Here is a 23,063-nt window from a genome sequence, read left to right as displayed (position 1 = left end):
GGTCTTTTCAAGAGATATAAAATTGTAAGGGAAAGCTTTGATAAACCCCCCCCCCAAAAAAAAAAAAAAGAAACTTGCCCAGCCTCAAGCTGCTTAGCATTTGCGATCTGACCAGAGCTGGCACATTCAGCTTAGAGTGGCCAATGACAAATTGTTCACACCAGTGCGGCTCTTTTCAAGAGGAATACAATCGTTAGGGAAAGCTTGGATCAAAACGAAAAAACCAAGTCAACGGTACCAGGGATTCCCAGCCAGTCTCCCATGCTGGTACTTGCCTAGCCCCAAGCTGCTTAGCATTTGCGATCTGACGAGGGCAGGCACATTCAGCTTAGTGTGGCCATTGACCGATTGCTTTCGCGTCTGCTAGTCTTTTCAAGATGAAAACAATCGTAAGGGAAAGCTTTGAGAAAAACAAAATAGCAAGTCAACGGTACCGGGGATTCCCAGCCAGTCTCCCATGCCGGTACTTGCCCAGCCTCAAGCTGCTTAGCGTTTGCGATCTGACGAGGGCAGGCACATTCAGCTTAGAGTGGCCATTGACGGACAACTAGCACCACAGCGGGTCTTTTCAAGAGATATAAAATTGTAAGGGAAAGCTTTGATAAACCCCCCCCCCCAAAAAAAAAAAAAAAAAGAAACTTGCCCAGCCTCAAGCTGCTTAGCATTTGCGATCTAACCAGAGCTGGCACATTCAGCTTAGAGTGGCCAATGACAGATTGTTCACACCAGTGCGGCTCTTTTCAAGAGGAATACAATCGTCAGGGAAAGCTTGGATCAAAACGAAAAAACCAAGTCAACGGTACCAGGGATTCCCAGCCAGTCTCCCATGCTGGTACTTGCCTAGCCTCAAGCTGCTTAGCATTTGCGATCTGACGAGGGCAGGCACATTCAGCTTAGTGTGGCCATTGACCGATTGCTTTCGCGTCTGCTAGTCTTTTCAAGATGAAAACAATCGTAAGGGAAAGCTTTGAGAAAAACAAAATAGCAAGTCAACGGTACCGGGGATTCCCAGCCAGTCTCCCATGCCGGTACTTGCCCAGCCTCAAGCTGCTTAGCGTTTGCGATCTGACGAGGGCAGGCACATTCAGCTTAGAGTGGCCATTGACGGACAACTAGCACCACAGCGGGTCTTTTCAAGAGATATAAAATTGTAAGGAAAAGCTTTGATAAACCCCCCCCCCAAAAAAAAAAAAAAAAAAAGAAACTTGCCCAGCCTCAAGCTGCTTAGCATTTGCGATCTAACCAGAGCTGGCACATTCAGCTTAGAGTGGCCAATGACAGATTGTTCACACCAGTGCGGCTCTTTTCAAGAGGAATACAATCGTCAGGGAAAGCTTGGATCAAAACGAAAAAACCAAGTCAACGGTACCAGGGATTCCCAGCCAGTCTCCCATGCTGGTACTTGCCTAGCCTCAAGCTGCTTAGCATTTGCGATCTGACGAGGGCAGGCACATTCAGCTTAATGTGGCCATTGACCGATTGTTTTCGCGCCTGCTAGTCTTTTCAAGATGAAAACAATCGTAAGGGAAAGCTTTGAGAAAAACAAAATAGCAAGTCAACGGTACCGGGGATTCCCAGCCAGTCTCCCATGCCGGTACTTGCCCAGCCTCAAGCTGCTTAGCGTTTGCGATCTGACGAGGGCAGGCACATTCAGCTTAGAGTGGCCATTGACGGACAACTAGCACCACAGCGGGTCTTTTCAAGAGATATAAAATTGTAAGGGAAAGCTTTGATAAACCCCCCCCCCCCAAAAAAAAAAAAAAAAAAGAAAAAAGAAACTTGCCCAGCCTCAAGCTGCTTAGCATTTGCGATCTGACCAGAGCTGGCACATTCAGCTTAGAGTGGCCAATGACAGATTGTTCAAACCAGTGCGGCTCTTTTCAAGAGGAATACAATCGTCAGGGAAAGCTTGGATCAAAACGAAAAAACCAAGTCAACGGTACCAGGGATTCCCAGCCAGTCTCCCATGCTGGTACTTGCCTAGCCTCAAGCTGCTTAGCATTTGCGATCTGACGAGGGCAGGCACATTCAGCTTAGTGTGGCCATTGACCGATTGCTTTCGCGTCTGCTAGTCTTTTCAAGATGAAAACAATCGTAAGGGAAAGCTTTGAGAAAAAAAAATAGCAAGTCAACGGTACCGGGGATTCCCAGCCAGTCTCCCATGCCGGTACTTGCCCAGCCTCAAGCTGCTTAGCGTTTGCGATCTGACGAGGGCAGGCACATGCAGCTTAGAGTGGCCATTGACGGAAAACTAGCACCACAGCGGGTCTTTTCAAGAGATATAAAATTGTAAGGGAAAGCTTTGATAAACCCCCCCCCCAAAAAAAAAAAAAAGAAACTTGCCCAGCCTCAAGCTGCTTAGCATTTGCGATCTGACCAGAGCTGGCACATTCAGCTTAGAGTGGCCAATGACAAATTGTTCACACCAGTGCGGCTCTTTTCAAGAGGAATACAATCGTTAGGGAAAGCTTGGATCAAAACGAAAAAACCAAGTCAACGGTACCAGGGATTCCCAGCCAGTCTCCCATGCTGGTACTTGCCTAGCCCCAAGCTGCTTAGCATTTGCGATCTGACGAGGGCAGGCACATTCAGCTTAGTGTGGCCATTGACCGATTGCTTTCGCGTCTGCTAGTCTTTTCAAGATGAAAACAATCGTAAGGGAAAGCTTTGAGAAAAACAAAATAGCAAGTCAACGGTACCGGGGATTCCCAGCCAGTCTCCCATGCCGGTACTTGCCCAGCCTCAAGCTGCTTAGCGTTTGCGATCTGACGAGGGCAGGCACATTCAGCTTAGAGTGGCCATTGACGGACAACTAGCACCACAGCGGGTCTTTTCAAGAGATATAAAATTGTAAGGGAAAGCTTTGATAAACCCCCCCCCCCAAAAAAAAAAAAAAAAAAAGAAACTTGCCCAGCCTCAAGCTGCTTAGCATTTGCGATCTAACCAGAGCTGGCACATTCAGCTTAGAGTGGCCAATGACAGATTGTTCACACCAGTGCGGCTCTTTTCAAGAGGAATACAATCGTCAGGGAAAGCTTGGATCAAAACGAAAAAACCAAGTCAACGGTACCAGGGATTCCCAGCCAGTCTCCCATGCTGGTACTTGCCTAGCCTCAAGCTGCTTAGCATTTGCGATCTGACGAGGGCAGGCACATTCAGCTTAGTGTGGCCATTGACCGATTGCTTTCGCGCCTGCTAGTCTTTTCAAGATGAAAACAATCGTAAGGGAAAGCTTTGAGAAAAACAAAATAGCAAGTCAACGGTACCGGGGATTCCCAGCCAGTCTCCCATGCCGGTACTTGCCCAGCCTCAAGCTGCTTAGCGTTTGCGATCTGACGAGGGCAGGCACATTCAGCTTAGAGTGGCCATTGACGGACAACTAGCACCACAGCGGGTCTTTTCAAGAGATATAAAATTGTAAGGGAAAGCTTTGATAAACCCCCCCCCCCCAAAAAAAAAAAAAAAAAAAGAAAAAAGAAACTTGCCCAGCCTCAAGCTGCTTAGCATTTGCGATCTGACCAGAGCTGGCACATTCAGCTTAGAGTGGCCAATGACAGATTGTTCAAACCAGTGCGGCTCTTTTCAAGAGGAATACAATCGTCAGGGAAAGCTTGGATCAAAACGAAAAAACCAAGTCAACGGTACCAGGGATTCCCAGCCAGTCTCCCATGCTGGTACTTGCCTAGCCTCAAGCTGCTTAGCATTTGCGATCTGACGAGGGCAGGCACATTCAGCTTAGTGTGGCCATTGACCGATTGCTTTCGCGTCTGCTAGTCTTTTCAAGATGAAAACAATCGTAAGGGAAAGCTTTAAGAAAAAAAAAATAGCAAGTCAACGGTACCGGGGATTCCCAGCCAGTCTCCCATGCCGGTACTTGCCCAGCCTCAAGCTGCTTAGCGTTTGCGATCTGACGAGGGCAGGCACATTCAGCTTAGAGTGGCCATTGACGGACAACTAGCACCACAGCTGGTCTTTTCAAGAGATATAAAATTGTAAGGGAAAGCTTTGATAACCCCCCCCCCCCAAAAAAAAAAAAAGAAACTTGCCCAGCCTCAAGCTGCTTAGCATTTGCGATCTGACCAGAGCTGGCACATTCAGCTTAGAGTGGCCAATGACAAATTGTTCACACCAGTGCGGCTCTTTTCAAGAGGAATACAATCGTTAGGGAAAGCTTGGATCAAAACGAAAAAACCAAGTCAACGGTACCAGGGATTCCCAGCCAGTCTCCCATGCTGGTACTTGCCTAGCCCCAAGCTGCTTAGCATTTGCGATCTGACGAGGGCAGGCACATTCAGCTTAGTGTGGCCATTGACCGATTGCTTTCGCGTCTGCTAGTCTTTTCAAGATGAAAACAATCGTAAGGGAAAGCTTTGAGAAAAACAAAATAGCAAGTCAACGGTACCGGGGATTCCCAGCCAGTCTCCCATGCCGGTACTTGCCCAGCCTCAAGCTGCTTAGCGTTTGCGATCTGACGAGGGCAGGCACATTCAGCTTAGAGTGGCCATTGACAGACAACTAGCACCACAGCGGGTCTTTTCAAGAGATATAAAATTGTAAGGGAAAGCTTTGATAAACCCCCCCCCCCAAAAAAAAAAAAAAAGAAACTTGCCCAGCCTCAAGCTGCTTAGCATTTGCGATCTAACCAGAGCTGGCACATTCAGCTTAGAGTGGCCAATGACAGATTGTTCACACCAGTGCGGCTCTTTTCAAGAGGAATACAATCGTCAGGGAAAGCTTGGATCAAAACGAAAAAACCAAGTCAACGGTACCAGGGATTCCCAGCCAGTCTCCCATGCTGGTACTTGCCTAGCCTCAAGCTGCTTAGCATTTGCGATCTGACGAGGGCAGGCACATTCAGCTTAGTGTGGCCATTGACCGATTGCTTTCGCGTCTGCTAGTCTTTTCAAGATGAAAACAATCGTAAGGGAAAGCTTTGAGAAAAACAAAATAGCAAGTCAACGGTACCGGGGATTCCCAGCCAGTCTCCCATGCCGGTACTTGCCCAGCCTCAAGCTGCTTAGCGTTTGCGATCTGACGAGGGCAGGCACATTCAGCTTAGAGTGGCCATTGACGGACAACTAGCACCACAGCGGGTCTTTTCAAGAGATATAAAATTGTAAGGGAAAGCTTTGATAAACCCCCCCCCCAAAAAAAAAAAAAAAAAAGAAAAAAGAAACTTGCCCAGCCTCAAGCTGCTTAGCATTTGCGATCTGACCAGAGCTGGCACATTCAGCTTAGAGTGGCCAATGACAGATTGTTCAAACCAGTGCGGCTCTTTTCAAGAGGAATACAATCGTCAGGGAAAGCTTGGATCAAAACGAAAAAACCAAGTCAACGGTACCAGGGATTCCCAGCCAGTCTCCCATGCTGGTACTTGCCTAGCCTCAAGCTGCTTAGCATTTGCGATCTGACGAGGGCAGGCACATTCAGCTTAGTGTGGCCATTGACCGATTGCTTTCGCGTCTGCTAGTCTTTTCAAGATGAAAACAATCGTAAGGGAAAGCTTTGAGAAAAAAAAAATAGCAAGTCAACGGTATCGGGGATTCCCAGCCAGTCTCCCATGCCGGTACTTGCCCAGCCTCAAGCTGCTTAGCGTTTGCGATCTGACGAGGGCAGGCACATTCAGCTTAGAGTGGCCATTGACGGACAACTAGCACCACAGCGGGTCTTTTCAAGAGATATAAAATTGTAAGGGAAAGCTTTGATAAACCCCCCCCCCCAAAAAAAAAAAAAGAAACTTGTCCAGCCTCAAGCTGCTTAGCATTTGCGATCTAACCAGAGCTGGCACATTCAGCTTAGAGTGGCCAATGACAAATTGTTCACACCAGTGCGGCTCTTTTCAAGAGGAATACAATCGTCAGGGAAAGCTTGGATCAAAACGAAAAAACCAAGTCAACGGTACCAGGGATTCCCAGCCAGTCTCCCATGCTGGTACTTGCCTAGCCTCAAGCTGCTTAGCATTTGCGATCTGACGAGGGCAGGCACATTCAGCTTAGTGTGGACATTGACGGACAACTAGCACCACAGCGGGTCTTTTCAAGAGATATAAAATTGTAAGGGAAAGCTTTGATAAACCCCCCCCCCAAAAAAAAAAAAAAAAAAGAAAAAAGAAACTTGCCCAGCCTCAAGCTGCTTAGCATTTGCGATCTGACCAGAGCTGGCACATTCAGCTTAGAGTGGCCAATGACAGATTGCTCAAACCAGTGCGGCTCTTTTCAAGAGGAATACAATCGTCAGGGAAAGCTTGGATCAAAACGAAAAAACCAAGTCAACGGTACCAGGGATTCCCAGCCAGTCTCCCATGCTGGTACTTGCCTAGCCCCAAGCTGCTTAGCATTTGCGATCTGACGAGGGCAGGCACATTCAGCTTAGTGTGGCCATTGACCGATTGCTTTTGCGTCTGCTAGTCTTTTCAAGATGAAAACAATCGTAAGGGAAAGCTTTGAGAAAAACAAAATAGCAAGTCAACGGTACCGGGGATTCCCAGCCAGTCTCCCATGCCGGTACTTGCCCAGCCTCAAGCTGCTTAGCGTTTGCGATCTGACGAGGGCAGGCACATTCAGCTTAGAGTGGCCATTGACGGACAACTAGCACCACAGCGGGTCTTTTCAAGAGATATAAAATTGTAAGGGAAAGCTTTGATAAACCCCCCCCCCAAAAAAAAAAAAAAAAAAAGAAACTTGCCCAGCCTCAAGCTGCTTAGCATTTGCGATCTAACCAGAGCTGGCACATTCAGCTTAGAGTGGCCAATGACAGATTGTTCACACCAGTGCGGCTCTTTTCAAGAGGAATACAATCGTCAGGGAAAGCTTGGATCAAAACGAAAAAACCAAGTCAACGGTACCAGGGATTCCCAGCCAGTCTCCCATGCTGGTACTTGCCTAGCCTCAAGCTGCTTAGCATTTGCGATCTGACGAGGGCAGGCACATTCAGCTTAGTGTGGCCATTGACCGATTGTTTTCGCGCCTGCTAGTCTTTTCAAGATGAAAACAATCGTAAGGGAAAGCTTTGAGAAAAACAAAATAGCAAGTCAACGGTACCGGGGATTCCCAGCCAGTCTCCCATGCCGGTACTTGCCCAGCCTCAAGCTGCTTAGCGTTTGCGATCTGACGAGGGCAGGCACATTCAGCTTAGTGTGGCCATTGACGGACAACTAGCACCACAGCGGGTCTTTTCAAGAGATATAAAATTGTAAGGGAAAGCTTTGATAAACCCCCCCCCCCCAAAAAAAAAAAAAAAAAAGAAAAAAGAAACTTGCCCAGCCTCAAGCTGCTTAGCATTTGCGATCTGACCAGAGCTGGCACATTCAGCTTAGAGTGGCCAATGACAGATTGTTCAAACCAGTGCGGCTCTTTTCAAGAGGAATACAATCGTCAGGGAAAGCTTGGATCAAAACGAAAAAACCAAGTCAACGGTACCAGGGATTCCCAGCCAGTCTCCCATGCTGGTACTTGCCTAGCCTCAAGCTGCTTAGCATTTGCGATCTGACGAGGGCAGGCACATTCAGCTTAGTGTGGCCATTGACCGATTGCTTTCGCGTCTGCTAGTCTTTTCAAGATGAAAAAAATCGTAAGGGAAAGCTTTGAGAAAAAAAAAATAGCAAGTCAACGGTACCGGGGATTCCCATCCAGTCTCCCATGCCGGTACTTGCCCAGCCTCAAGCTGCTTAGCGTTTGCGATCTGACGAGGGCAGGCACATGCAGCTTAGAGTGGCCATTGACGGAAAACTAGCACCACAGCGGGTCTTTTCAAGAGATATAAAATTGTAAGGGAAAGCTTTGATAAACCCCCCCCCCCAAAAAAAAAAAAAGAAACTTGCCCAGCCTCAAGCTGCTTAGCATTTGCGATCTGACCAGAGCTGGCACATTCAGCTTAGAGTGGCCAATGACAAATTGTTCACACCAGTGCGGCTCTTTTCAAGAGGAATACAATCGTTAGGGAAAGCTTGGATCAAAACGAAAAAACCAAGTCAACGGTACCAGGGATTCCCAGCCAGTCTCCCATGCTGGTACTTGCCTAGCCCCAAGCTGCTTAGCATTTGCGATCTGACGAGGGCAGGCACATTCAGCTTAGTGTGGCCATTGACCGATTGCTTTCGCGTCTGCTAGTCTTTTCAAGATGAAAACAATCGTAAGGGAAAGCTTTGAGAAAAACAAAATAGCAAGTCAACGGTACCGGGGATTCCCAGCCAGTCTCCCATGCCGGTACTTGCCCAGCCTCAAGCTGCTTAGCGTTTGCGATCTGACGAGGGCAGGCACATTCAGCTTAGAGTGGCCATTGACGGACAACTAGCACCACAGCGGGTCTTTTCAAGAGATATAAAATTGTAAGGGAAAGCTTTGATAAACCCCCCCCCCCAAAAAAAAAAAAAAAAAAGAAACTTGCCCAGCCTCAAGCTGCTTAGCATTTGCGATCTAACCAGAGCTGGCACATTCAGCTTAGAGTGGCCAATGACAGATTGTTCACACCAGTGCGGCTCTTTTCAAGAGGAATACAATCGTCAGGGAAAGCTTGGATCAAAACGAAAAAACCAAGTCAACGGTACCAGGGATTCCCAGCCAGTCTCCCATGCTGGTACTTGCCTAGCCTCAAGCTGCTTAGCATTTGCGATCTGACGAGGGCAGGCACATTCAGCTTAGTGTGGCCATTGACCGATTGCTTTCGCGCCTGCTAGTCTTTTCAAGATGAAAACAATCGTAAGGGAAAGCTTTGAGAAAAACAAAATAGCAAGTCAACGGTACCGGGGATTCCCAGCCAGTCTCCCATGCCGGTACTTGCCCAGCCTCAAGCTGCTTAGCGTTTGCGATCTGACGAGGGCAGGCACATTCAGCTTAGAGTGGCCATTGACGGACAACTAGCACCACAGCGGGTCTTTTCAAGAGATATAAAATTGTAAGGGAAAGCTTTGATAAACCCCCCCCCCCCAAAAAAAAAAAAAAAAAAAGAAAAAAGAAACTTGCCCAGCCTCAAGCTGCTTAGCATTTGCGATCTGACCAGAGCTGGCACATTCAGCTTAGAGTGGCCAATGACAGATTGTTCAAACCAGTGCGGCTCTTTTCAAGAGGAATACAATCGTCAGGGAAAGCTTGGATCAAAACGAAAAAACCAAGTCAACGGTACCAGGGATTCCCAGCCAGTCTCCCATGCTGGTACTTGCCTAGCCTCAAGCTGCTTAGCATTCGCGATCTGACGAGGGCAGGCACATTCAGCTTAGTGTGGCCATTGACCGATTGCTTTCGCGTCTGCTAGTCTTTTCAAGATGAAAACAATCGTAAGGGAAAGCTTTAAGAAAAAAAAAATAGCAAGTCAACGGTACCGGGGATTCCCAGCCAGTCTCCCATGCCGGTACTTGCCCAGCCTCAAGCTGCTTAGCGTTTGCGATCTGACGAGGGCAGGCACATTCAGCTTAGAGTGGCCATTGACGGACAACTAGCACCACAGCTGGTCTTTTCAAGAGATATAAAATTGTAAGGGAAAGCTTTGATAACCCCCCCCCCCCAAAAAAAAAAAAAGAAACTTGCCCAGCCTCAAGCTGCTTAGCATTTGCGATCTGACCAGAGCTGGCACATTCAGCTTAGAGTGGCCAATGACAAATTGTTCACACCAGTGCGGCTCTTTTCAAGAGGAATACAATCGTTAGGGAAAGCTTGGATCAAAACGAAAAAACCAAGTCAACGGTACCAGGGATTCCCAGCCAGTCTCCCATGCTGGTACTTGCCTAGCCCCAAGCTGCTTAGCATTTGCGATCTGACGAGGGCAGGCACATTCAGCTTAGTGTGGCCATTGACCGATTGCTTTCGCGTCTGCTAGTCTTTTCAAGATGAAAACAATCGTAAGGGAAAGCTTTGAGAAAAACAAAATAGCAAGTCAACGGTACCGGGGATTCCCAGCCAGTCTCCCATGCCGGTACTTGCCCAGCCTCAAGCTGCTTAGCGTTTGCGATCTGACGAGGGCAGGCACATTCAGCTTAGAGTGGCCATTGACGGACAACTAGCACCACAGCGGGTCTTTTCAAGAGATATAAAATTGTAAGGGAAAGCTTTGATAAACCCCCCCCCCCAAAAAAAAAAAAAAAGAAACTTGCCCAGCCTCAAGCTGCTTAGCATTTGCGATCTAACCAGAGCTGGCACATTCAGCTTAGAGTGGCCAATGACAGATTGTTCACACCAGTGCGGCTCTTTTCAAGAGGAATACAATCGTCAGGGAAAGCTTGGATCAAAACGAAAAAACCAAGTCAACGGTACCAGGGATTCCCAGCCAGTCTCCCATGCTGGTACTTGCCTAGCCTCAAGCTGCTTAGCATTTGCGATCTGACGAGGGCAGGCACATTCAGCTTAGTGTGGCCATTGACCGATTGCTTTCGCGTCTGCTAGTCTTTTCAAGATGAAAACAATCGTAAGGGAAAGCTTTGAGAAAAACAAAATAGCAAGTCAACGGTACCGGGGATTCCCAGCCAGTCTCCCATGCCGGTACTTGCCCAGCCTCAAGCTGCTTAGCGTTTGCGATCTGACGAGGGCAGGCACATTCAGCTTAGAGTGGCCATTGACGGACAACTAGCACCACAGCGGGTCTTTTCAAGAGATATAAAATTGTAAGGGAAAGCTTTGATAAACCCCCCCCCAAAAAAAAAAAAAAAAAAAGAAAAAAGAAACTTGCCCAGCCTCAAGCTGCTTAGCATTTGCGATCTGACCAGAGCTGGCACATTCAGCTTAGAGTGGCCAATGACAGATTGTTCAAACCAGTGCGGCTCTTTTCAAGAGGAATACAATCGTCAGGGAAAGCTTGGATCAAAACGAAAAAACCAAGTCAACGGTACCAGGGATTCCCAGCCAGTCTCCCATGCTGGTACTTGCCTAGCCTCAAGCTGCTTAGCATTTGCGATCTGACGAAGGCAGGCACATTCAGCTTAGTGTGGCCATTGACCGATTGCTTTCGCGTCTGCTAGTCTTTTCAAGATGAAAACAATCGTAAGGGAAAGCTTTGAGAAAAAAAAAATAGCAAGTCAACGGTATCGGGGATTCCCAGCCAGTCTCCCATGCCGGTACTTGCCCAGCCTCAAGCTGCTTAGCGTTTGCGATCTGACGAGGGCAGGCACATTCAGCTTAGAGTGGCCATTGACGGACAACTAGCACCACAGCGGGTCTTTTCAAGAGATATAAAATTGTAAGGGAAAGCTTTGATAAACCCCCCCCCCCAAAAAAAAAAAAAGAAACTTGTCCAGCCTCAAGCTGCTTAGCATTTGCGATCTAACCAGAGCTGGCACATTCAGCTTAGAGTGGCCAATGACAAATTGTTCACACCAGTGCGGCTCTTTTCAAGAGGAATACAATCGTCAGGGAAAGCTTGGATCAAAACGAAAAAACCAAGTCAACGGTACCAGGGATTCCCAGCCAGTCTCCCATGCTGGTACTTGCCTAGCCTCAAGCTGCTTAGCATTTGCGATCTGACGAGGGCAGGCACATTCAGCTTAGTGTGGACATTGACGGACAACTAGCACCACAGCGGGTCTTTTCAAGAGATATAAAATTGTAAGGGAAAGCTTTGATAAACCCCCCCCCCAAAAAAAAAAAAAAAAAAGAAACTTGCCCAGCCTCAAGCTGCTTAGCATTTGCGATCTGACCAGAGCTGGCACATTCAGCTTAGAGTGGCCAATGACAGATTGCTCAAACCAGTGCGGCTCTTTTCAAGAGGAATACAATCGTCAGGGAAAGCTTGGATCAAAACGAAAAAACCAAGTCAACGGTACCAGGGATTCCCAGCCAGTCTCCCATGCTGGTACTTGCCTAGCCCCAAGCTGCTTAGCATTTGCGATCTGACGAGGGCAGGCACATTCAGCTTAGTGTGGCCATTGACCGATTGCTTTCGCGTCTGCTAGTCTTTTCAAGATGAAAACAATCGTAAGGGAAAGCTTTGAGAAAAACAAAATAGCAAGTCAACGGTACCGGGGATTCCCAGCCAGTCTCCCATGCCGGTACTTGCCCAGCCTCAAGCTGCTTAGCGTTTGCGATCTGACGAGGGCAGGCACATTCAGCTTAGAGTGGCCATTGACGGACAACTAGCACCACAGCGGGTCTTTTCAAGAGATATAAAATTGTAAGGGAAAGCTTTGATAAACCCCCCCCCCAAAAAAAAAAAAAAAAAAAGAAACTTGCCCAGCCTCAAGCTGCTTAGCATTTGCGATCTAACCAGAGCTGGCACATTCAGCTTAGAGTGGCCAATGACAGATTGTTCACACCAGTGCGGCTCTTTTCAAGAGGAATACAATCGTCAGGGAAAGCTTGGATCAAAACGAAAAAACCAAGTCAACGGTACCAGGGATTCCCAGCCAGTCTCCCATGCTGGTACTTGCCTAGCCTCAAGCTGCTTAGCATTTGCGATCTGACGAGGGCAGGCACATTCAGCTTAGTGTGGCCATTGACCGATTGTTTTCGCGCCTGCTAGTCTTTTCAAGATGAAAACAATCGTAAGGGAAAGCTTTGAGAAAAACAAAATAGCAAGTCAACGGTACCGGGGATTCCCAGCCAGTCTCCCATGCCGGTACTTGCCCAGCCTCAAGCTGCTTAGCGTTTGCGATCTGACGAGGGCAGGCACATTCAGCTTAGTGTGGCCATTGACGGACAACTAGCACCACAGCGGGTCTTTTCAAGAGATATAAAATTGTAAGGGAAAGCTTTGATAAACCCCCCCCCCCCAAAAAAAAAAAAAAAAAAAGAAAAAAGAAACTTGCCCAGCCTCAAGCTGCTTAGCATTTGCGATCTGACCAGAGCTGGCACATTCAGCTTAGAGTGGCCAATGACAGATTGTTCAAACCAGTGCGGCTCTTTTCAAGAGGAATACAATCGTCAGGGAAAGCTTGGATCAAAACGAAAAAACCAAGTCAACGGTACCAGGGATTCCCAGCCAGTCTCCCATGCTGGTACTTGCCTAGCCTCAAGCTGCTTAGCATTTGCGATCTGACGAGGGCAGGCACATTCAGCTTAGTGTGGCCATTGACCGATTGCTTTCGCGTCTGCTAGTCTTTTCAAGATGAAAAAAATCGTAAGGGAAAGCTTTGAGAAAAAAAAAATAGCAAGTCAACGGTACCGGGGATTCCCAGCCAGTCTCCCATGCCGGTACTTGCCCAGCCTCAAGCTGCTTAGCGTTTGCGATCTGACGAGGGCAGGCACATGCAGCTTAGAGTGGCCATTGACGGAAAACTAGCACCACAGCGGGTCTTTTCAAGAGATATAAAATTGTAAGGGAAAGCTTTGATAAACCCCCCCCCCCAAAAAAAAAAAAAGAAACTTGCCCAGCCTCAAGCTGCTTAGCATTTGCGATCTGACCAGAACTGGCACATTCAGCTTAGAGTGGCCAATGACAAATTGTTCACACCAGTGCGGCTCTTTTCAAGAGGAATACAATCGTTAGGGAAAGCTTGGATCAAAACGAAAAAACCAAGTCAACGGTACCAGGGATTCCCAGCCAGTCTCCCATGCTGGTACTTGCCTAGCCCCAAGCTGCTTAGCATTTGCGATCTGACGAGGGCAGGCACATTCAGCTTAGTGTGGCCATTGACCGATTGTTTTCGCGTCTGCTAGTCTTTTCAAGATGAAAACAATCGTAAGGGAAAGCTTTGAGAAAAACAAAATAGCAAGTCAACGGTACCGGGGATTCCCAGCCAGTCTCCCATGCCGGTACTTGCCCAGCCTCAAGCTGCTTAGCGTTTGCGATCTGACGAGGGCAGGCACATTCAGCTTAGAGTGGCCATTGACGGACAACTAGCACCACAGCGGGTCTTTTCAAGAGATATAAAATTGTAAGGGAAAGCTTTGATAAACCCCCCCCCCCAAAAAAAAAAAAAAAAAAGAAACTTGCCCAGCCTCAAGCTGCTTAGCATTTGCGATCTAACCAGAGCTGGCACATTCAGCTTAGAGTGGCCAATGACAGATTGTTCACACCAGTGCGGCTCTTTTCAAGAGGAATACAATCGTCAGGGAAAGCTTGGATCAAAACGAAAAAACCAAGTCAACGGTACCAGGGATTCCCAGCCAGTCTCCCATGCTGGTACTTGCCTAGCCTCAAGCTGCTTAGCATTTGCGATCTGACGAGGGCAGGCACATTCAGCTTAGTGTGGCCATTGACCGATTGCTTTCGCGCCTGCTAGTCTTTTCAAGATGAAAACAATCGTAAGGGAAAGCTTTGAGAAAAACAAAATAGCAAGTCAACGGTACCGGGGATTCCCAGCCAGTCTCCCATGCCGGTACTTGCCCAGCCTCAAGCTGCTTAGCGTTTGCGATCTGACGAGGGCAGGCACATTCAGCTTAGAGTGGCCATTGACGGACAACTAGCACCACAGCGGGTCTTTTCAAGAGATATAAAATTGTAAGGGAAAGCTTTGATAAACCCCCCCCCCCCAAAAAAAAAAAAAAAAAAAGAAAAAAGAAACTTGCCCAGCCTCAAGCTGCTTAGCATTTGCGATCTGACCAGAGCTGGCACATTCAGCTTAGAGTGGCCAATGACAGATTGTTCAAACCAGTGCGGCTCTTTTCAAGAGGAATACAATCGTCAGGGAAAGCTTGGATCAAAACGAAAAAACCAAGTCAACGGTACCAGGGATTCCCAGCCAGTCTCCCATGCTGGTACTTGCCTAGCCTCAAGCTGCTTAGCATTTGCGATCTGACGAGGGCAGGCACATTCAGCTTAGTGTGGCCATTGACCGATTGCTTTCGCGTCTGCTAGTCTTTTCAAGATGAAAACAATCGTAAGGGAAAGCTTTAAGAAAAAAAAAATAGCAAGTCAACGGTACCGGGGATTCCCAGCCAGTCTCCCATGCCGGTACTTGCCCAGCCTCAAGCTGCTTAGCGTTTGCGATCTGACGAGGGCAGGCACATTCAGCTTAGAGTGGCCATTGACGGACAACTAGCACCACAGCTGGTCTTTTCAAGAGATATAAAATTGTAAGGGAAAGCTTTGATAACCCCCCCCCCCCCAAAAAAAAAAAAGAAACTTGCCCAGCCTCAAGCTGCTTAGCATTTGCGATCTGACCAGAGCTGGCACATTCAGCTTAGAGTGGCCAATGACAAATTGTTCACACCAGTGCGGCTCTTTTCAAGAGGAATACAATCGTTAGGGAAAGCTTGGATCAAAACGAAAAAACCAAGTCAACGGTACCAGGGATTCCCAGCCAGTCTCCCATGCTGGTACTTGCCTAGCCCCAAGCTGCTTAGCATTTGCGATCTGACGAGGGCAGGCACATTCAGCTTAGTGTGGCCATTGACCGATTGCTTTCGCGTCTGCTAGTCTTTTCAAGATGAAAACAATCGTAAGGGAAAGCTTTGAGAAAAACAAAATAGCAAGTCAACGGTACCGGGGATTCCCAGCCAGTCTCCCATGCCGGTACTTGCCCAGCCTCAAGCTGCTTAGCGTTTGCGATCTGACGAGGGCAGGCACATTCAGCTTAGAGTGGCCATTGACGGACAACTAGCACCACAGCGGGTCTTTTCAAGAGATATAAAATTGTAAGGGAAAGCTTTGATAAACCCCCCCCCCCAAAAAAAAAAAAAAAGAAACTTGCCCAGCCTCAAGCTGCTTAGCATTTGCGATCTAACCAGAGCTGGCACATTCAGCTTAGAGTGGCCAATGACAGATTGTTCACACCAGTGCGGCTCTTTTCAAGAGGAATACAATCGTCAGGGAAAGCTTGGATCAAAACGAAAAAACCAAGTCAACGGTACCAGGGATTCCCAGCCAGTCTCCCATGCTGGTACTTGCCTAGCCTCAAGCTGCTTAGCATTTGCGATCTGACGAGGGCAGGCACATTCAGCTTAGTGTGGCCATTGACCGATTGCTTTCGCGTCTGCTAGTCTTTTCAAGATGAAAACAATCGTAAGGGAAAGCTTTGAGAAAAACAAAATAGCAAGTCAACGGTACCGGGGATTCCCAGCCAGTCTCCCATGCCGGTACTTGCCCAGCCTCAAGCTGCTTAGCGTTTGCGATCTGACGAGGGCAGGCACATTCAGCTTAGAGTGGCCATTGACGGACAACTAGCACCACAGCGGGTCTTTTCAAGAGATATAAAATTGTAAGGGAAAGCTTTGATAAACCCCCCCCCAAAAAAAAAAAAAAAAAAAGAAAAAAGAAACTTGCCCAGCCTCAAGCTGCTTAGCATTTGCGATCTGACCAGAGCTGGCACATTCAGCTTAGAGTGGCCAATGACAGATTGTTCAAACCAGTGCGGCTCTTTTCAAGAGGAATACAATCGTCAGGGAAAGCTTGGATCAAAACGAAAAAACTAAGTCAACGGTACCAGGGATTCCCAGCCAGTCTCCCATGCTGGTACTTGCCTAGCCTCAAGCTGCTTAGCATTTGCGATCTGACGAAGGCAGGCACATTCAGCTTAGTGTGGCCATTGACCGATTGCTTTCGCGTCTGCTAGTCTTTTCAAGATGAAAACAATCGTAAGGGAAAGCTTTGAGAAAAAAAAAATAGCAAGTCAACGGTATCGGGGATTCCCAGCCAGTCTCCCATGCCGGTACTTGCCCAGCCTCAAGCTGCTTAGCGTTTGCGATCTGACGAGGGCAGGCACATTCAGCTTAGAGTGGCCATTGACGGACAACTAGCACCACAGCGGGTCTTTTCAAGAGATATAAAATTGTAAGGGAAAGCTTTGATAAACCCCCCCCCCCCAAAAAAAAAAAAGAAACTTGTCCAGCCTCAAGCTGCTTAGCATTTGCGATCTAACCAGAGCTGGCACATTCAGCTTAGAGTGGCCAATGACAAATTGTTCACACCAGTGCGGCTCTTTTCAAGAGGAATACAATCGTCAGGGAAAGCTTGGATCAAAACGAAAAAACCAAGTCAACGGTACCAGGGATTCCCAGCCAGTCTCCCATGCTGGTACTTGCCTAGCCTCAAGCTGCTTAGCATTTGCGATCTGACGAGGGCAGGCACATTCAGCTTAGTGTGGACATTGACGGACAACTAGCACCACAGCGGGTCTTTTCAAGAGATATAAAATTGTAAGGGAAAGCTTTGATAAACCCCCCCCCCAAAAAAAAAAAAAAAAAAGAAAAAAGAAACTTGCCCAGCCTCAAGCTGCTTAGCATTTGCGATCTGACCAGAGCTGGCACATTCAGCTTAGAGTGGCCAATGACAGATTGCTCAAACCAGTGCGGCTCTTTTCAAGAGGAATACAATCGTCAGGGAAAGCTTGGATCAAAACGAAAAAACCAAGTCAACGGTACCAGGGATTCCCAGCCAGTCTCCCATGCTGGTACTTGCCTAGCCTCAAGCTGCTTAGCATTTGCGATCTGACGAGGGCAGGCACATTCAGCTTAGTGTGGCCATTGACCGATTGCTTTCGCGTCTGCTAGTCTTTTCAAGATGAAAACAATCGTAAGGGAAAGCTTTGAGAAAAAAAAAATAGCAAGTCAACGGTATCGGGGATTCCCAGCCAGTCTCCCATGCCGGTACTTGCCCAGCCTCAAGCTGCTTAGCGTTTGCGATCTGACGAGGGCAGGCACATTCAGCTTAGAGTGGCCATTGACGGACAACTAGCACCACAGCGGGTCTTTTCAAGAGATATAAAATTGTAAGGGAAAGCTTTGATAAACCCCCCCCCCCAAAAAAAAAAAAAGAAACTTGTCCAGCCTCAAGCTGCTTAGCATTTGCGATCTAACCAGAGCTGGCACATTCAGCTTAGAGTGGCCAATGACAAATTGTTCACACCAGTGCGGCTCTTTTCAAGAGGAATACAATCGTCAGGGAAAGCTTGGATCAAAACGAAAAAACCAAGTCAACGGTACCAGGGATTCCCAGCCAGTCTCCCATGCTGGTACTTGCCTAGCCTCAAGCTGCTTAGCATTTGCGATCTGACGAGGGCAGGCACATTCAGCTTAGTGTGGACATTGACGGACAACTAGCACCACAGCGGGTCTTTTCAAGAGATATAAAATTGTAAGGGAAAGCTTTGATAAACCCCCCCCCCAAAAAAAAAAAAAAAAAAGAAAAAAGAAACTTGCCCAGCCTCAAGCTGCTTAGCATTTGCGATCTGACCAGAGCTGGCACATTCAGCTTAGAGTGGCCAATGACAGATTGCTCAAACCAGTGCGGCTCTTTTCAAGAGGAATACAATCGTCAGGGAAAGCTTGGATCAAAACGAAAAAACCAAGTCAACGGTACCAGGGATTCCCAGCCAGTCTCCCATGCTGGTACTTGCCTAGCCTCAAGCTGCTTAGCATTTGCGATCTGACGAGGGCAGGCACATTCAGCTTAGTGTGGCCATTGACCGATTGCTTTCGCGTCTGCTAGTCTTTTCAAGATGAAAACAATCGTAAGGGAAAGCTTTGAGAAAAAAAAAATAGCAAGTCAACGGTATCGGGGATTCCCAGCCAGTCTCCCATGCCGGTACTTGCCCAGCCTCAAGCTGCTTAGCGTTTGCGATCTGACGAGGGCAGGCACATTCAGCTTAGAGTGGCCATTGACGGACAACTAGCACCACAGCGGGTCTTTTCAAGAGATATAAAATTGTAAGGGAAAGCTTTGATAAACCCCCCCCCCCAAAAAAAAAAAAAGAAACTTGTCCAGCCTCAAGCTGCTTAGCATTTGCGATCTAACCAGAGCTGGCACATTCAGCTTAGAGTGGCCAATGACAAATTGTTCACACCAGTGCGGCTCTTTTCAAGAGGAATACAATCGTCAGGGAAAGCTTGGATCAAAACGAAAAAACCAAGTCAACGGTACCAGGGATTCCCAGCCAGTCTCCCATGCTGGTACTTGCCTAGCCTCAAGCTGCTTAGCATTTGCGATCTGACGAGGGCAGGCACATTCAGCTTAGTGTGGACATTGACCGATTGCTTTTGCGTCTGCTAGTCTTTTCAAGATGAAAACAATCGTAAGGGAAAGCTTTGAGAAAAACAAAATAGCAAGTCAACGGTACCGGGGATTCCCAGCCAGTCTCCCATGCCGGTACTTGCCCAGCCTCAAGCTGCTTAGCGTTTGCGATCTGACGAGGGCAGGCACATTCAGCTTAGAGTGGCCATTGACGGACAACTAGCACCACAGCGGGTCTTTTCAAGAGATATAAAATTGTAAGGGAAAGCTTTGATAAACCCCCCCCCCCAAAAAAAAAAAAAAAAAAGAAAAAAGAAACTTGCCCAGCCTCAAGCTGCTTAGCATTTGCGATCTGACCAGAGCTGGCACATTCAGCTTAGAGTGGCCAATGACAGATTGTTCAAACCAGTGCGGCTCTTTTCAAGAGGAATACAATCGTCAGGGAAAGCTTGGATCAAAACGAAAAAACCAAGTCAACGGTACCAGGGATTCCCAGCCAGTCTCCCATGCTGGTACTTGCCTAGCCCCAAGCTGCTTAGCATTTGCGATCTGACGAGGGCAGGCACATTCAGCTTAGTGTGGCCATTGACCGATTGCTTTCGCGTCTGCTAGTCTTTTCAAGATGAAAACAATCGTAAGGGAAAGCTTTGAGAAAAACAAAATAGCAAGTCAACGGTACCGGGGATTCCCAGCCAGTCTCCCATGCCGGTACTTGCCCAGCCTCAAGCTGCTTAGCGTTTGCGATCTGACGAGGGCAGGCACATTCAGCTTAGAGTGGCCATTGACGGACAACTAGCACCACAGCGGGTCTTTTCAAGAGATATAAAATTGTAAGGGAAAGCTTTGATAAACCCCCCCCCCAAAAAAAAAAAAAAAAAAGAAAAAAGAAACTTGCCCAGCCTCAAGCTGCTTAGCATTTGCGATCTGACCAGAGCTGGCACATTCAGCTTAGAGTGGCCAATGACAGATTGTTCAAACCAGTGCGGCTCTTTTCAAGAGGAATACAATCGTCAGGGAAAGCTTGGATCAAAACGAAAAAACCAAGTCAACGGTACCAGGGATTCCCAGCCAGTCTCCCATGCTGGTACTTGCCTAGCCTCAAGCTGCTTAGCATTTGCGATCTGACGAGGGCAGGCACATTCAGCTTAGTGTGGCCATTGACCGATTGCTTTCGCGTCTGCTAGTCTTTTCAAGATGAAAACAATCGTAAGGGAAAGCTTTGAGAAAAAAAAAATAGCAAGTCAGCGGTACCGGGGATTCCCAGCCAGTCTCCCATGCCGGTACTTGCCCAGCCTCAAGCTGCTTAGCGTTTGCGATCTGACGAGGGCAGGCACATGCAGCTTAGAGTGGCCATTGACGGAAAACTAGCACCACAGCGGGTCTTTTCAAGAGATATAAAATTGTAAGGGAAAGCTTTGATAAACCCCCCCCCCAAAAAAAAAAAAAAGAAACTTGCCCAGCCTCAAGCTGCTTAGCATTTGCGATCTGACCAGAGCTGGCACATTCAGCTTAGAGTGGCCAATGACAAATTGTTCACACCAGTGCGGCTCTTTTCAAGAGGAATACAATCGTTAGGGAAAGCTTGGATCAAAACGAAAAAACCAAGTCAACGGTACCAGGGATTCCCAGCCAGTCTCCCATGCTGGTACTTGCCTAGCCCCAAGCTGCTTAGCATTTGCGATCTGACGAGGGCAGGCACATTCAGCTTAGTGTGGCCATTGACCGATTGCTTTCGCGTCTGCTAGTCTTTTCAAGATGAAAACAATCGTAAGGGAAAGCTTTGAGAAAAACAAAATAGCAAGTCAACGGTACCGGGGATTCCCAGCCAGTCTCCCATGCCGGTACTTGCCCAGCCTCAAGCTGCTTAGCGTTTGCGATCTGACGAGGGCAGGCACATTCAGCTTAGAGTGGCCATTGACGGACAACTAGCACCACAGCGGGTCTTTTCAAGAGATATAAAATTGTAAGGAAAAGCTTTGATAAACCCCCCCCCCCAAAAAAAAAAAAAAAAAAGAAACTTGCCCAGCCTCAAGCTGCTTAGCATTTGCGATCTAACCAGAGCTGGCACATTCAGCTTAGAGTGGCCAATGACAGATTGTTCACACCAGTGCGGCTCTTTTCAAGAGGAATACAATCGTCAGGGAAAGCTTGGATCAAAACGAAAAAACCAAGTCAACGGTACCAGGGATTCCCAGCCAGTCTCCCATGCTGGTACTTGCCTAGCCTCAAGCTGCTTAGCATTTGCGATCTGACGAGGGCAGGCACATTCAGCTTAATGTGGCCATTGACCGATTGTTTTCGCGCCTGCTAGTCTTTTCAAGATGAAAACAATCGTAAGGGAAAGCTTTGAGAAAAACAAAATAGCAAGTCAACGGTACCGGGGATTCCCAGCCAGTCTCCCATGCCGGTACTTGCCCAGCCTCAAGCTGCTTAGCGTTTGCGATCTGACGAGGGCAGGCACATTCAGCTTAGAGTGGCCATTGACGGACAACTAGCACCACAGCGGGTCTTTTCAAGAGATATAAAATTGTAAGGGAAAGCTTTGATAAACCCCCCCCCCCCAAAAAAAAAAAAAAAAAAGAAAAAAGAAACTTGCCCAGCCTCAAGCTGCTTAGCATTTGCGATCTGACCAGAGCTGGCACATTCAGCTTAGAGTGGCCAATGACAGATTGTTCAAACCAGTGCGGCTCTTTTCAAGAGGAATACAATCGTCAGGGAAAGCTTGGATCAAAACGAAAAAACCAAGTCAACGGTACCAGGGATTCCCAGCCAGTCTCCCATGCTGGTACTTGCCTAGCCCCAAGCTGCTTAGCATTTGCGATCTGACGAGGGCAGGCACATTCAGCTTAGTGTGGCCATTGACCGATTGCTTTCGCGTCTGCTAGTCTTTTCAAGATGAAAACAATCGTAAGGGAAAGCTTTGAGAAAAACAAAATAGCAAGTCAACGGTACCGGGGATTCCCAGCCAGTCTCCCATGCCGGTACTTGCCCAGCCTCAAGCTGCTTAGCGTTTGCGATCTGACGAGGGCAGGCACATTCAGCTTAGAGTGGCCATTGACGGACAACTAGCACCACAGCGGGTCTTTTCAAGAGATATAAAATTGTAAGGGAAAGCTTTGATAAACCCCCCCCCCCAAAAAAAAAAAAAAAAAAGAAACTTGCCCAGCCTCAAGCTGCTTAGCATTTGCGATCTAACCAGAGCTGGCACATTCAGCTTAGAGTGGCCAATGACAGATTGTTCACACCAGTGCGGCTCTTTTCAAGAGGAATACAATCGTCAGGGAAAGCTTGGATCAAAACGAAAAAACCAAGTCAACGGTACCAGGGATTCCCAGCCAGTCTCCCATGCTGGTACTTGCCTAGCCTCAAGCTGCTTAGCATTTGCGATCTGACGAGGGCAGGCACATTCAGCTTAGTGTGGCCATTGACCGATTGCTTTCGCGCCTGCTAGTCTTTTCAAGATGAAAACAATCGTAAGGGAAAGCTTTGAGAAAAACAAAATAGCAAGTCAACGGTACCGGGGATTCCCAGCCAGTCTCCCATGCCGGTACTTGCCCAGCCTCAAGCTGCTTAGCGTTTGCGATCTGACGAGGGCAGGCACATTCAGCTTAGAGTGGCCATTGACGGACAACTAGCACCACAGCGGGTCTTTTCAAGAGATATAAAATTGTAAGGGAAAGCTTTGATAAACCCCCCCCCCCAAAAAAAAAAAAAAAAAAAAGAAAAAAGAAACTTGCCCAGCCTCAAGCTGCTTAGCATTTGCGATCTGACCAGAGCTGGCACATTCAGCTTAGAGTGGCCAATGACAGATTGTTCAAACCAGTGCGGCTCTTTTCAAGAGGAATACAATCGTCAGGGAAAGCTTGGATCAAAACGAAAAAACCAAGTCAACGGTACCAGGGATTCCCAGCCAGTCTCCCATGCTGGTACTTGCCTAGCCTCAAGCTGCTTAGCATTTGCGATCTGACGAGGGCAGGCACATTCAGCTTAGTGTGGCCATTGACCGATTGCTTTCGCGTCTGCTAGTCTTTTCAAGATGAAAACAATCGTAAGGGAAAGCTTTAAGAAAAAAAAAATAGCAAGTCAACGGTACCGGGGATTCCCAGCCAGTCTCCCATGCCGGTACTTGCCCAGCCTCAAGCTGCTTAGCGTTTGCGATCTGACGAGGGCAGGCACATTCAGCTTAGAGTGGCCATTGACGGACAACTAGCACCACAGCTGGTCTTTTCAAGAGATATAAAATTGTAAGGGAA

The 23,063-nt window shown here is 47.7% G+C and overlaps 73 pseudogenes; all 73 read right to left on the bottom strand.

Annotated features, from left to right (window-relative positions):
- Positions 1 to 226: 226 nt before the first annotated feature.
- Positions 227 to 345, bottom strand: LOC143798335 (5S ribosomal RNA; annotated as a pseudogene).
- Positions 346 to 422: 77 nt separating this feature from the next.
- On the bottom strand, positions 423 to 541 carry LOC143800087 (5S ribosomal RNA; annotated as a pseudogene).
- A 250-nt stretch (positions 542 to 791) lies between these two features.
- Positions 792 to 910, bottom strand: LOC143797742 (5S ribosomal RNA; annotated as a pseudogene).
- A 77-nt stretch (positions 911 to 987) lies between these two features.
- On the bottom strand, positions 988 to 1,106 carry LOC143800086 (5S ribosomal RNA; annotated as a pseudogene).
- A 251-nt stretch (positions 1,107 to 1,357) lies between these two features.
- LOC143798696 (5S ribosomal RNA) lies at positions 1,358 to 1,476 on the bottom strand (annotated as a pseudogene).
- Positions 1,477 to 1,553: 77 nt separating this feature from the next.
- On the bottom strand, positions 1,554 to 1,672 carry LOC143800085 (5S ribosomal RNA; annotated as a pseudogene).
- Positions 1,673 to 1,931: 259 nt separating this feature from the next.
- LOC143797741 (5S ribosomal RNA) lies at positions 1,932 to 2,050 on the bottom strand (annotated as a pseudogene).
- Positions 2,051 to 2,126: 76 nt separating this feature from the next.
- LOC143800644 (5S ribosomal RNA) lies at positions 2,127 to 2,245 on the bottom strand (annotated as a pseudogene).
- A 246-nt stretch (positions 2,246 to 2,491) lies between these two features.
- Positions 2,492 to 2,610, bottom strand: LOC143798334 (5S ribosomal RNA; annotated as a pseudogene).
- Positions 2,611 to 2,687: 77 nt separating this feature from the next.
- Positions 2,688 to 2,806, bottom strand: LOC143800084 (5S ribosomal RNA; annotated as a pseudogene).
- Positions 2,807 to 3,058: 252 nt separating this feature from the next.
- Positions 3,059 to 3,177, bottom strand: LOC143797739 (5S ribosomal RNA; annotated as a pseudogene).
- Positions 3,178 to 3,254: 77 nt separating this feature from the next.
- On the bottom strand, positions 3,255 to 3,373 carry LOC143800082 (5S ribosomal RNA; annotated as a pseudogene).
- A 260-nt stretch (positions 3,374 to 3,633) lies between these two features.
- Positions 3,634 to 3,752, bottom strand: LOC143797738 (5S ribosomal RNA; annotated as a pseudogene).
- Positions 3,753 to 3,829: 77 nt separating this feature from the next.
- On the bottom strand, positions 3,830 to 3,948 carry LOC143800081 (5S ribosomal RNA; annotated as a pseudogene).
- A 246-nt stretch (positions 3,949 to 4,194) lies between these two features.
- On the bottom strand, positions 4,195 to 4,313 carry LOC143798332 (5S ribosomal RNA; annotated as a pseudogene).
- Positions 4,314 to 4,390: 77 nt separating this feature from the next.
- Positions 4,391 to 4,509, bottom strand: LOC143800080 (5S ribosomal RNA; annotated as a pseudogene).
- Positions 4,510 to 4,757: 248 nt separating this feature from the next.
- On the bottom strand, positions 4,758 to 4,876 carry LOC143797737 (5S ribosomal RNA; annotated as a pseudogene).
- Positions 4,877 to 4,953: 77 nt separating this feature from the next.
- Positions 4,954 to 5,072, bottom strand: LOC143800079 (5S ribosomal RNA; annotated as a pseudogene).
- Positions 5,073 to 5,329: 257 nt separating this feature from the next.
- LOC143797736 (5S ribosomal RNA) lies at positions 5,330 to 5,448 on the bottom strand (annotated as a pseudogene).
- Positions 5,449 to 5,890: 442 nt separating this feature from the next.
- Positions 5,891 to 6,009, bottom strand: LOC143800484 (5S ribosomal RNA; annotated as a pseudogene).
- A 257-nt stretch (positions 6,010 to 6,266) lies between these two features.
- LOC143798331 (5S ribosomal RNA) lies at positions 6,267 to 6,385 on the bottom strand (annotated as a pseudogene).
- Positions 6,386 to 6,462: 77 nt separating this feature from the next.
- LOC143800077 (5S ribosomal RNA) lies at positions 6,463 to 6,581 on the bottom strand (annotated as a pseudogene).
- Positions 6,582 to 6,832: 251 nt separating this feature from the next.
- Positions 6,833 to 6,951, bottom strand: LOC143797735 (5S ribosomal RNA; annotated as a pseudogene).
- Positions 6,952 to 7,028: 77 nt separating this feature from the next.
- Positions 7,029 to 7,147, bottom strand: LOC143798026 (5S ribosomal RNA; annotated as a pseudogene).
- Positions 7,148 to 7,406: 259 nt separating this feature from the next.
- Positions 7,407 to 7,525, bottom strand: LOC143797734 (5S ribosomal RNA; annotated as a pseudogene).
- Positions 7,526 to 7,967: 442 nt separating this feature from the next.
- Positions 7,968 to 8,086, bottom strand: LOC143798330 (5S ribosomal RNA; annotated as a pseudogene).
- A 77-nt stretch (positions 8,087 to 8,163) lies between these two features.
- Positions 8,164 to 8,282, bottom strand: LOC143800076 (5S ribosomal RNA; annotated as a pseudogene).
- Positions 8,283 to 8,533: 251 nt separating this feature from the next.
- Positions 8,534 to 8,652, bottom strand: LOC143797733 (5S ribosomal RNA; annotated as a pseudogene).
- Positions 8,653 to 8,729: 77 nt separating this feature from the next.
- On the bottom strand, positions 8,730 to 8,848 carry LOC143800075 (5S ribosomal RNA; annotated as a pseudogene).
- A 260-nt stretch (positions 8,849 to 9,108) lies between these two features.
- On the bottom strand, positions 9,109 to 9,227 carry LOC143798498 (5S ribosomal RNA; annotated as a pseudogene).
- Positions 9,228 to 9,304: 77 nt separating this feature from the next.
- Positions 9,305 to 9,423, bottom strand: LOC143800074 (5S ribosomal RNA; annotated as a pseudogene).
- A 246-nt stretch (positions 9,424 to 9,669) lies between these two features.
- Positions 9,670 to 9,788, bottom strand: LOC143798329 (5S ribosomal RNA; annotated as a pseudogene).
- Positions 9,789 to 9,865: 77 nt separating this feature from the next.
- LOC143800073 (5S ribosomal RNA) lies at positions 9,866 to 9,984 on the bottom strand (annotated as a pseudogene).
- Positions 9,985 to 10,232: 248 nt separating this feature from the next.
- On the bottom strand, positions 10,233 to 10,351 carry LOC143797732 (5S ribosomal RNA; annotated as a pseudogene).
- A 77-nt stretch (positions 10,352 to 10,428) lies between these two features.
- On the bottom strand, positions 10,429 to 10,547 carry LOC143800072 (5S ribosomal RNA; annotated as a pseudogene).
- Positions 10,548 to 10,804: 257 nt separating this feature from the next.
- On the bottom strand, positions 10,805 to 10,923 carry LOC143798691 (5S ribosomal RNA; annotated as a pseudogene).
- Positions 10,924 to 11,365: 442 nt separating this feature from the next.
- On the bottom strand, positions 11,366 to 11,484 carry LOC143800483 (5S ribosomal RNA; annotated as a pseudogene).
- A 250-nt stretch (positions 11,485 to 11,734) lies between these two features.
- Positions 11,735 to 11,853, bottom strand: LOC143798328 (5S ribosomal RNA; annotated as a pseudogene).
- Positions 11,854 to 11,930: 77 nt separating this feature from the next.
- On the bottom strand, positions 11,931 to 12,049 carry LOC143800070 (5S ribosomal RNA; annotated as a pseudogene).
- Positions 12,050 to 12,300: 251 nt separating this feature from the next.
- On the bottom strand, positions 12,301 to 12,419 carry LOC143797730 (5S ribosomal RNA; annotated as a pseudogene).
- Positions 12,420 to 12,496: 77 nt separating this feature from the next.
- Positions 12,497 to 12,615, bottom strand: LOC143798025 (5S ribosomal RNA; annotated as a pseudogene).
- A 260-nt stretch (positions 12,616 to 12,875) lies between these two features.
- LOC143797729 (5S ribosomal RNA) lies at positions 12,876 to 12,994 on the bottom strand (annotated as a pseudogene).
- Positions 12,995 to 13,071: 77 nt separating this feature from the next.
- LOC143800643 (5S ribosomal RNA) lies at positions 13,072 to 13,190 on the bottom strand (annotated as a pseudogene).
- A 246-nt stretch (positions 13,191 to 13,436) lies between these two features.
- Positions 13,437 to 13,555, bottom strand: LOC143798326 (5S ribosomal RNA; annotated as a pseudogene).
- Positions 13,556 to 13,632: 77 nt separating this feature from the next.
- Positions 13,633 to 13,751, bottom strand: LOC143800069 (5S ribosomal RNA; annotated as a pseudogene).
- A 251-nt stretch (positions 13,752 to 14,002) lies between these two features.
- On the bottom strand, positions 14,003 to 14,121 carry LOC143797728 (5S ribosomal RNA; annotated as a pseudogene).
- A 77-nt stretch (positions 14,122 to 14,198) lies between these two features.
- On the bottom strand, positions 14,199 to 14,317 carry LOC143800068 (5S ribosomal RNA; annotated as a pseudogene).
- Positions 14,318 to 14,577: 260 nt separating this feature from the next.
- On the bottom strand, positions 14,578 to 14,696 carry LOC143797727 (5S ribosomal RNA; annotated as a pseudogene).
- A 77-nt stretch (positions 14,697 to 14,773) lies between these two features.
- LOC143800067 (5S ribosomal RNA) lies at positions 14,774 to 14,892 on the bottom strand (annotated as a pseudogene).
- Positions 14,893 to 15,138: 246 nt separating this feature from the next.
- Positions 15,139 to 15,257, bottom strand: LOC143798325 (5S ribosomal RNA; annotated as a pseudogene).
- Positions 15,258 to 15,334: 77 nt separating this feature from the next.
- LOC143800066 (5S ribosomal RNA) lies at positions 15,335 to 15,453 on the bottom strand (annotated as a pseudogene).
- Positions 15,454 to 15,701: 248 nt separating this feature from the next.
- On the bottom strand, positions 15,702 to 15,820 carry LOC143797726 (5S ribosomal RNA; annotated as a pseudogene).
- Positions 15,821 to 15,897: 77 nt separating this feature from the next.
- On the bottom strand, positions 15,898 to 16,016 carry LOC143800065 (5S ribosomal RNA; annotated as a pseudogene).
- A 257-nt stretch (positions 16,017 to 16,273) lies between these two features.
- LOC143798690 (5S ribosomal RNA) lies at positions 16,274 to 16,392 on the bottom strand (annotated as a pseudogene).
- Positions 16,393 to 16,834: 442 nt separating this feature from the next.
- On the bottom strand, positions 16,835 to 16,953 carry LOC143800482 (5S ribosomal RNA; annotated as a pseudogene).
- A 257-nt stretch (positions 16,954 to 17,210) lies between these two features.
- On the bottom strand, positions 17,211 to 17,329 carry LOC143797725 (5S ribosomal RNA; annotated as a pseudogene).
- A 442-nt stretch (positions 17,330 to 17,771) lies between these two features.
- LOC143800481 (5S ribosomal RNA) lies at positions 17,772 to 17,890 on the bottom strand (annotated as a pseudogene).
- A 257-nt stretch (positions 17,891 to 18,147) lies between these two features.
- Positions 18,148 to 18,266, bottom strand: LOC143797724 (5S ribosomal RNA; annotated as a pseudogene).
- Positions 18,267 to 18,708: 442 nt separating this feature from the next.
- Positions 18,709 to 18,827, bottom strand: LOC143800480 (5S ribosomal RNA; annotated as a pseudogene).
- A 77-nt stretch (positions 18,828 to 18,904) lies between these two features.
- On the bottom strand, positions 18,905 to 19,023 carry LOC143800064 (5S ribosomal RNA; annotated as a pseudogene).
- Positions 19,024 to 19,281: 258 nt separating this feature from the next.
- On the bottom strand, positions 19,282 to 19,400 carry LOC143798323 (5S ribosomal RNA; annotated as a pseudogene).
- A 77-nt stretch (positions 19,401 to 19,477) lies between these two features.
- Positions 19,478 to 19,596, bottom strand: LOC143800063 (5S ribosomal RNA; annotated as a pseudogene).
- Positions 19,597 to 19,853: 257 nt separating this feature from the next.
- LOC143797723 (5S ribosomal RNA) lies at positions 19,854 to 19,972 on the bottom strand (annotated as a pseudogene).
- Positions 19,973 to 20,414: 442 nt separating this feature from the next.
- On the bottom strand, positions 20,415 to 20,533 carry LOC143798322 (5S ribosomal RNA; annotated as a pseudogene).
- Positions 20,534 to 20,610: 77 nt separating this feature from the next.
- On the bottom strand, positions 20,611 to 20,729 carry LOC143800061 (5S ribosomal RNA; annotated as a pseudogene).
- A 251-nt stretch (positions 20,730 to 20,980) lies between these two features.
- LOC143798695 (5S ribosomal RNA) lies at positions 20,981 to 21,099 on the bottom strand (annotated as a pseudogene).
- Positions 21,100 to 21,176: 77 nt separating this feature from the next.
- On the bottom strand, positions 21,177 to 21,295 carry LOC143800060 (5S ribosomal RNA; annotated as a pseudogene).
- Positions 21,296 to 21,554: 259 nt separating this feature from the next.
- LOC143798321 (5S ribosomal RNA) lies at positions 21,555 to 21,673 on the bottom strand (annotated as a pseudogene).
- Positions 21,674 to 21,750: 77 nt separating this feature from the next.
- LOC143800058 (5S ribosomal RNA) lies at positions 21,751 to 21,869 on the bottom strand (annotated as a pseudogene).
- A 251-nt stretch (positions 21,870 to 22,120) lies between these two features.
- LOC143797722 (5S ribosomal RNA) lies at positions 22,121 to 22,239 on the bottom strand (annotated as a pseudogene).
- Positions 22,240 to 22,316: 77 nt separating this feature from the next.
- Positions 22,317 to 22,435, bottom strand: LOC143800057 (5S ribosomal RNA; annotated as a pseudogene).
- Positions 22,436 to 22,695: 260 nt separating this feature from the next.
- Positions 22,696 to 22,814, bottom strand: LOC143797721 (5S ribosomal RNA; annotated as a pseudogene).
- Positions 22,815 to 22,891: 77 nt separating this feature from the next.
- Positions 22,892 to 23,010, bottom strand: LOC143800056 (5S ribosomal RNA; annotated as a pseudogene).
- Positions 23,011 to 23,063: the final 53 nt, after the last annotated feature.

Source organism: Ranitomeya variabilis, chromosome 1 (assembly GCF_051348905.1).
Source record: "Ranitomeya variabilis isolate aRanVar5 chromosome 1, aRanVar5.hap1, whole genome shotgun sequence".
NCBI classification, from domain to species: Eukaryota; Metazoa; Chordata; class Amphibia; order Anura; family Dendrobatidae; genus Ranitomeya; species Ranitomeya variabilis.
The sequence above is the reverse complement of the archived record's forward strand: the minus strand, read 5'-3'. Positions and strand labels throughout refer to the sequence as shown.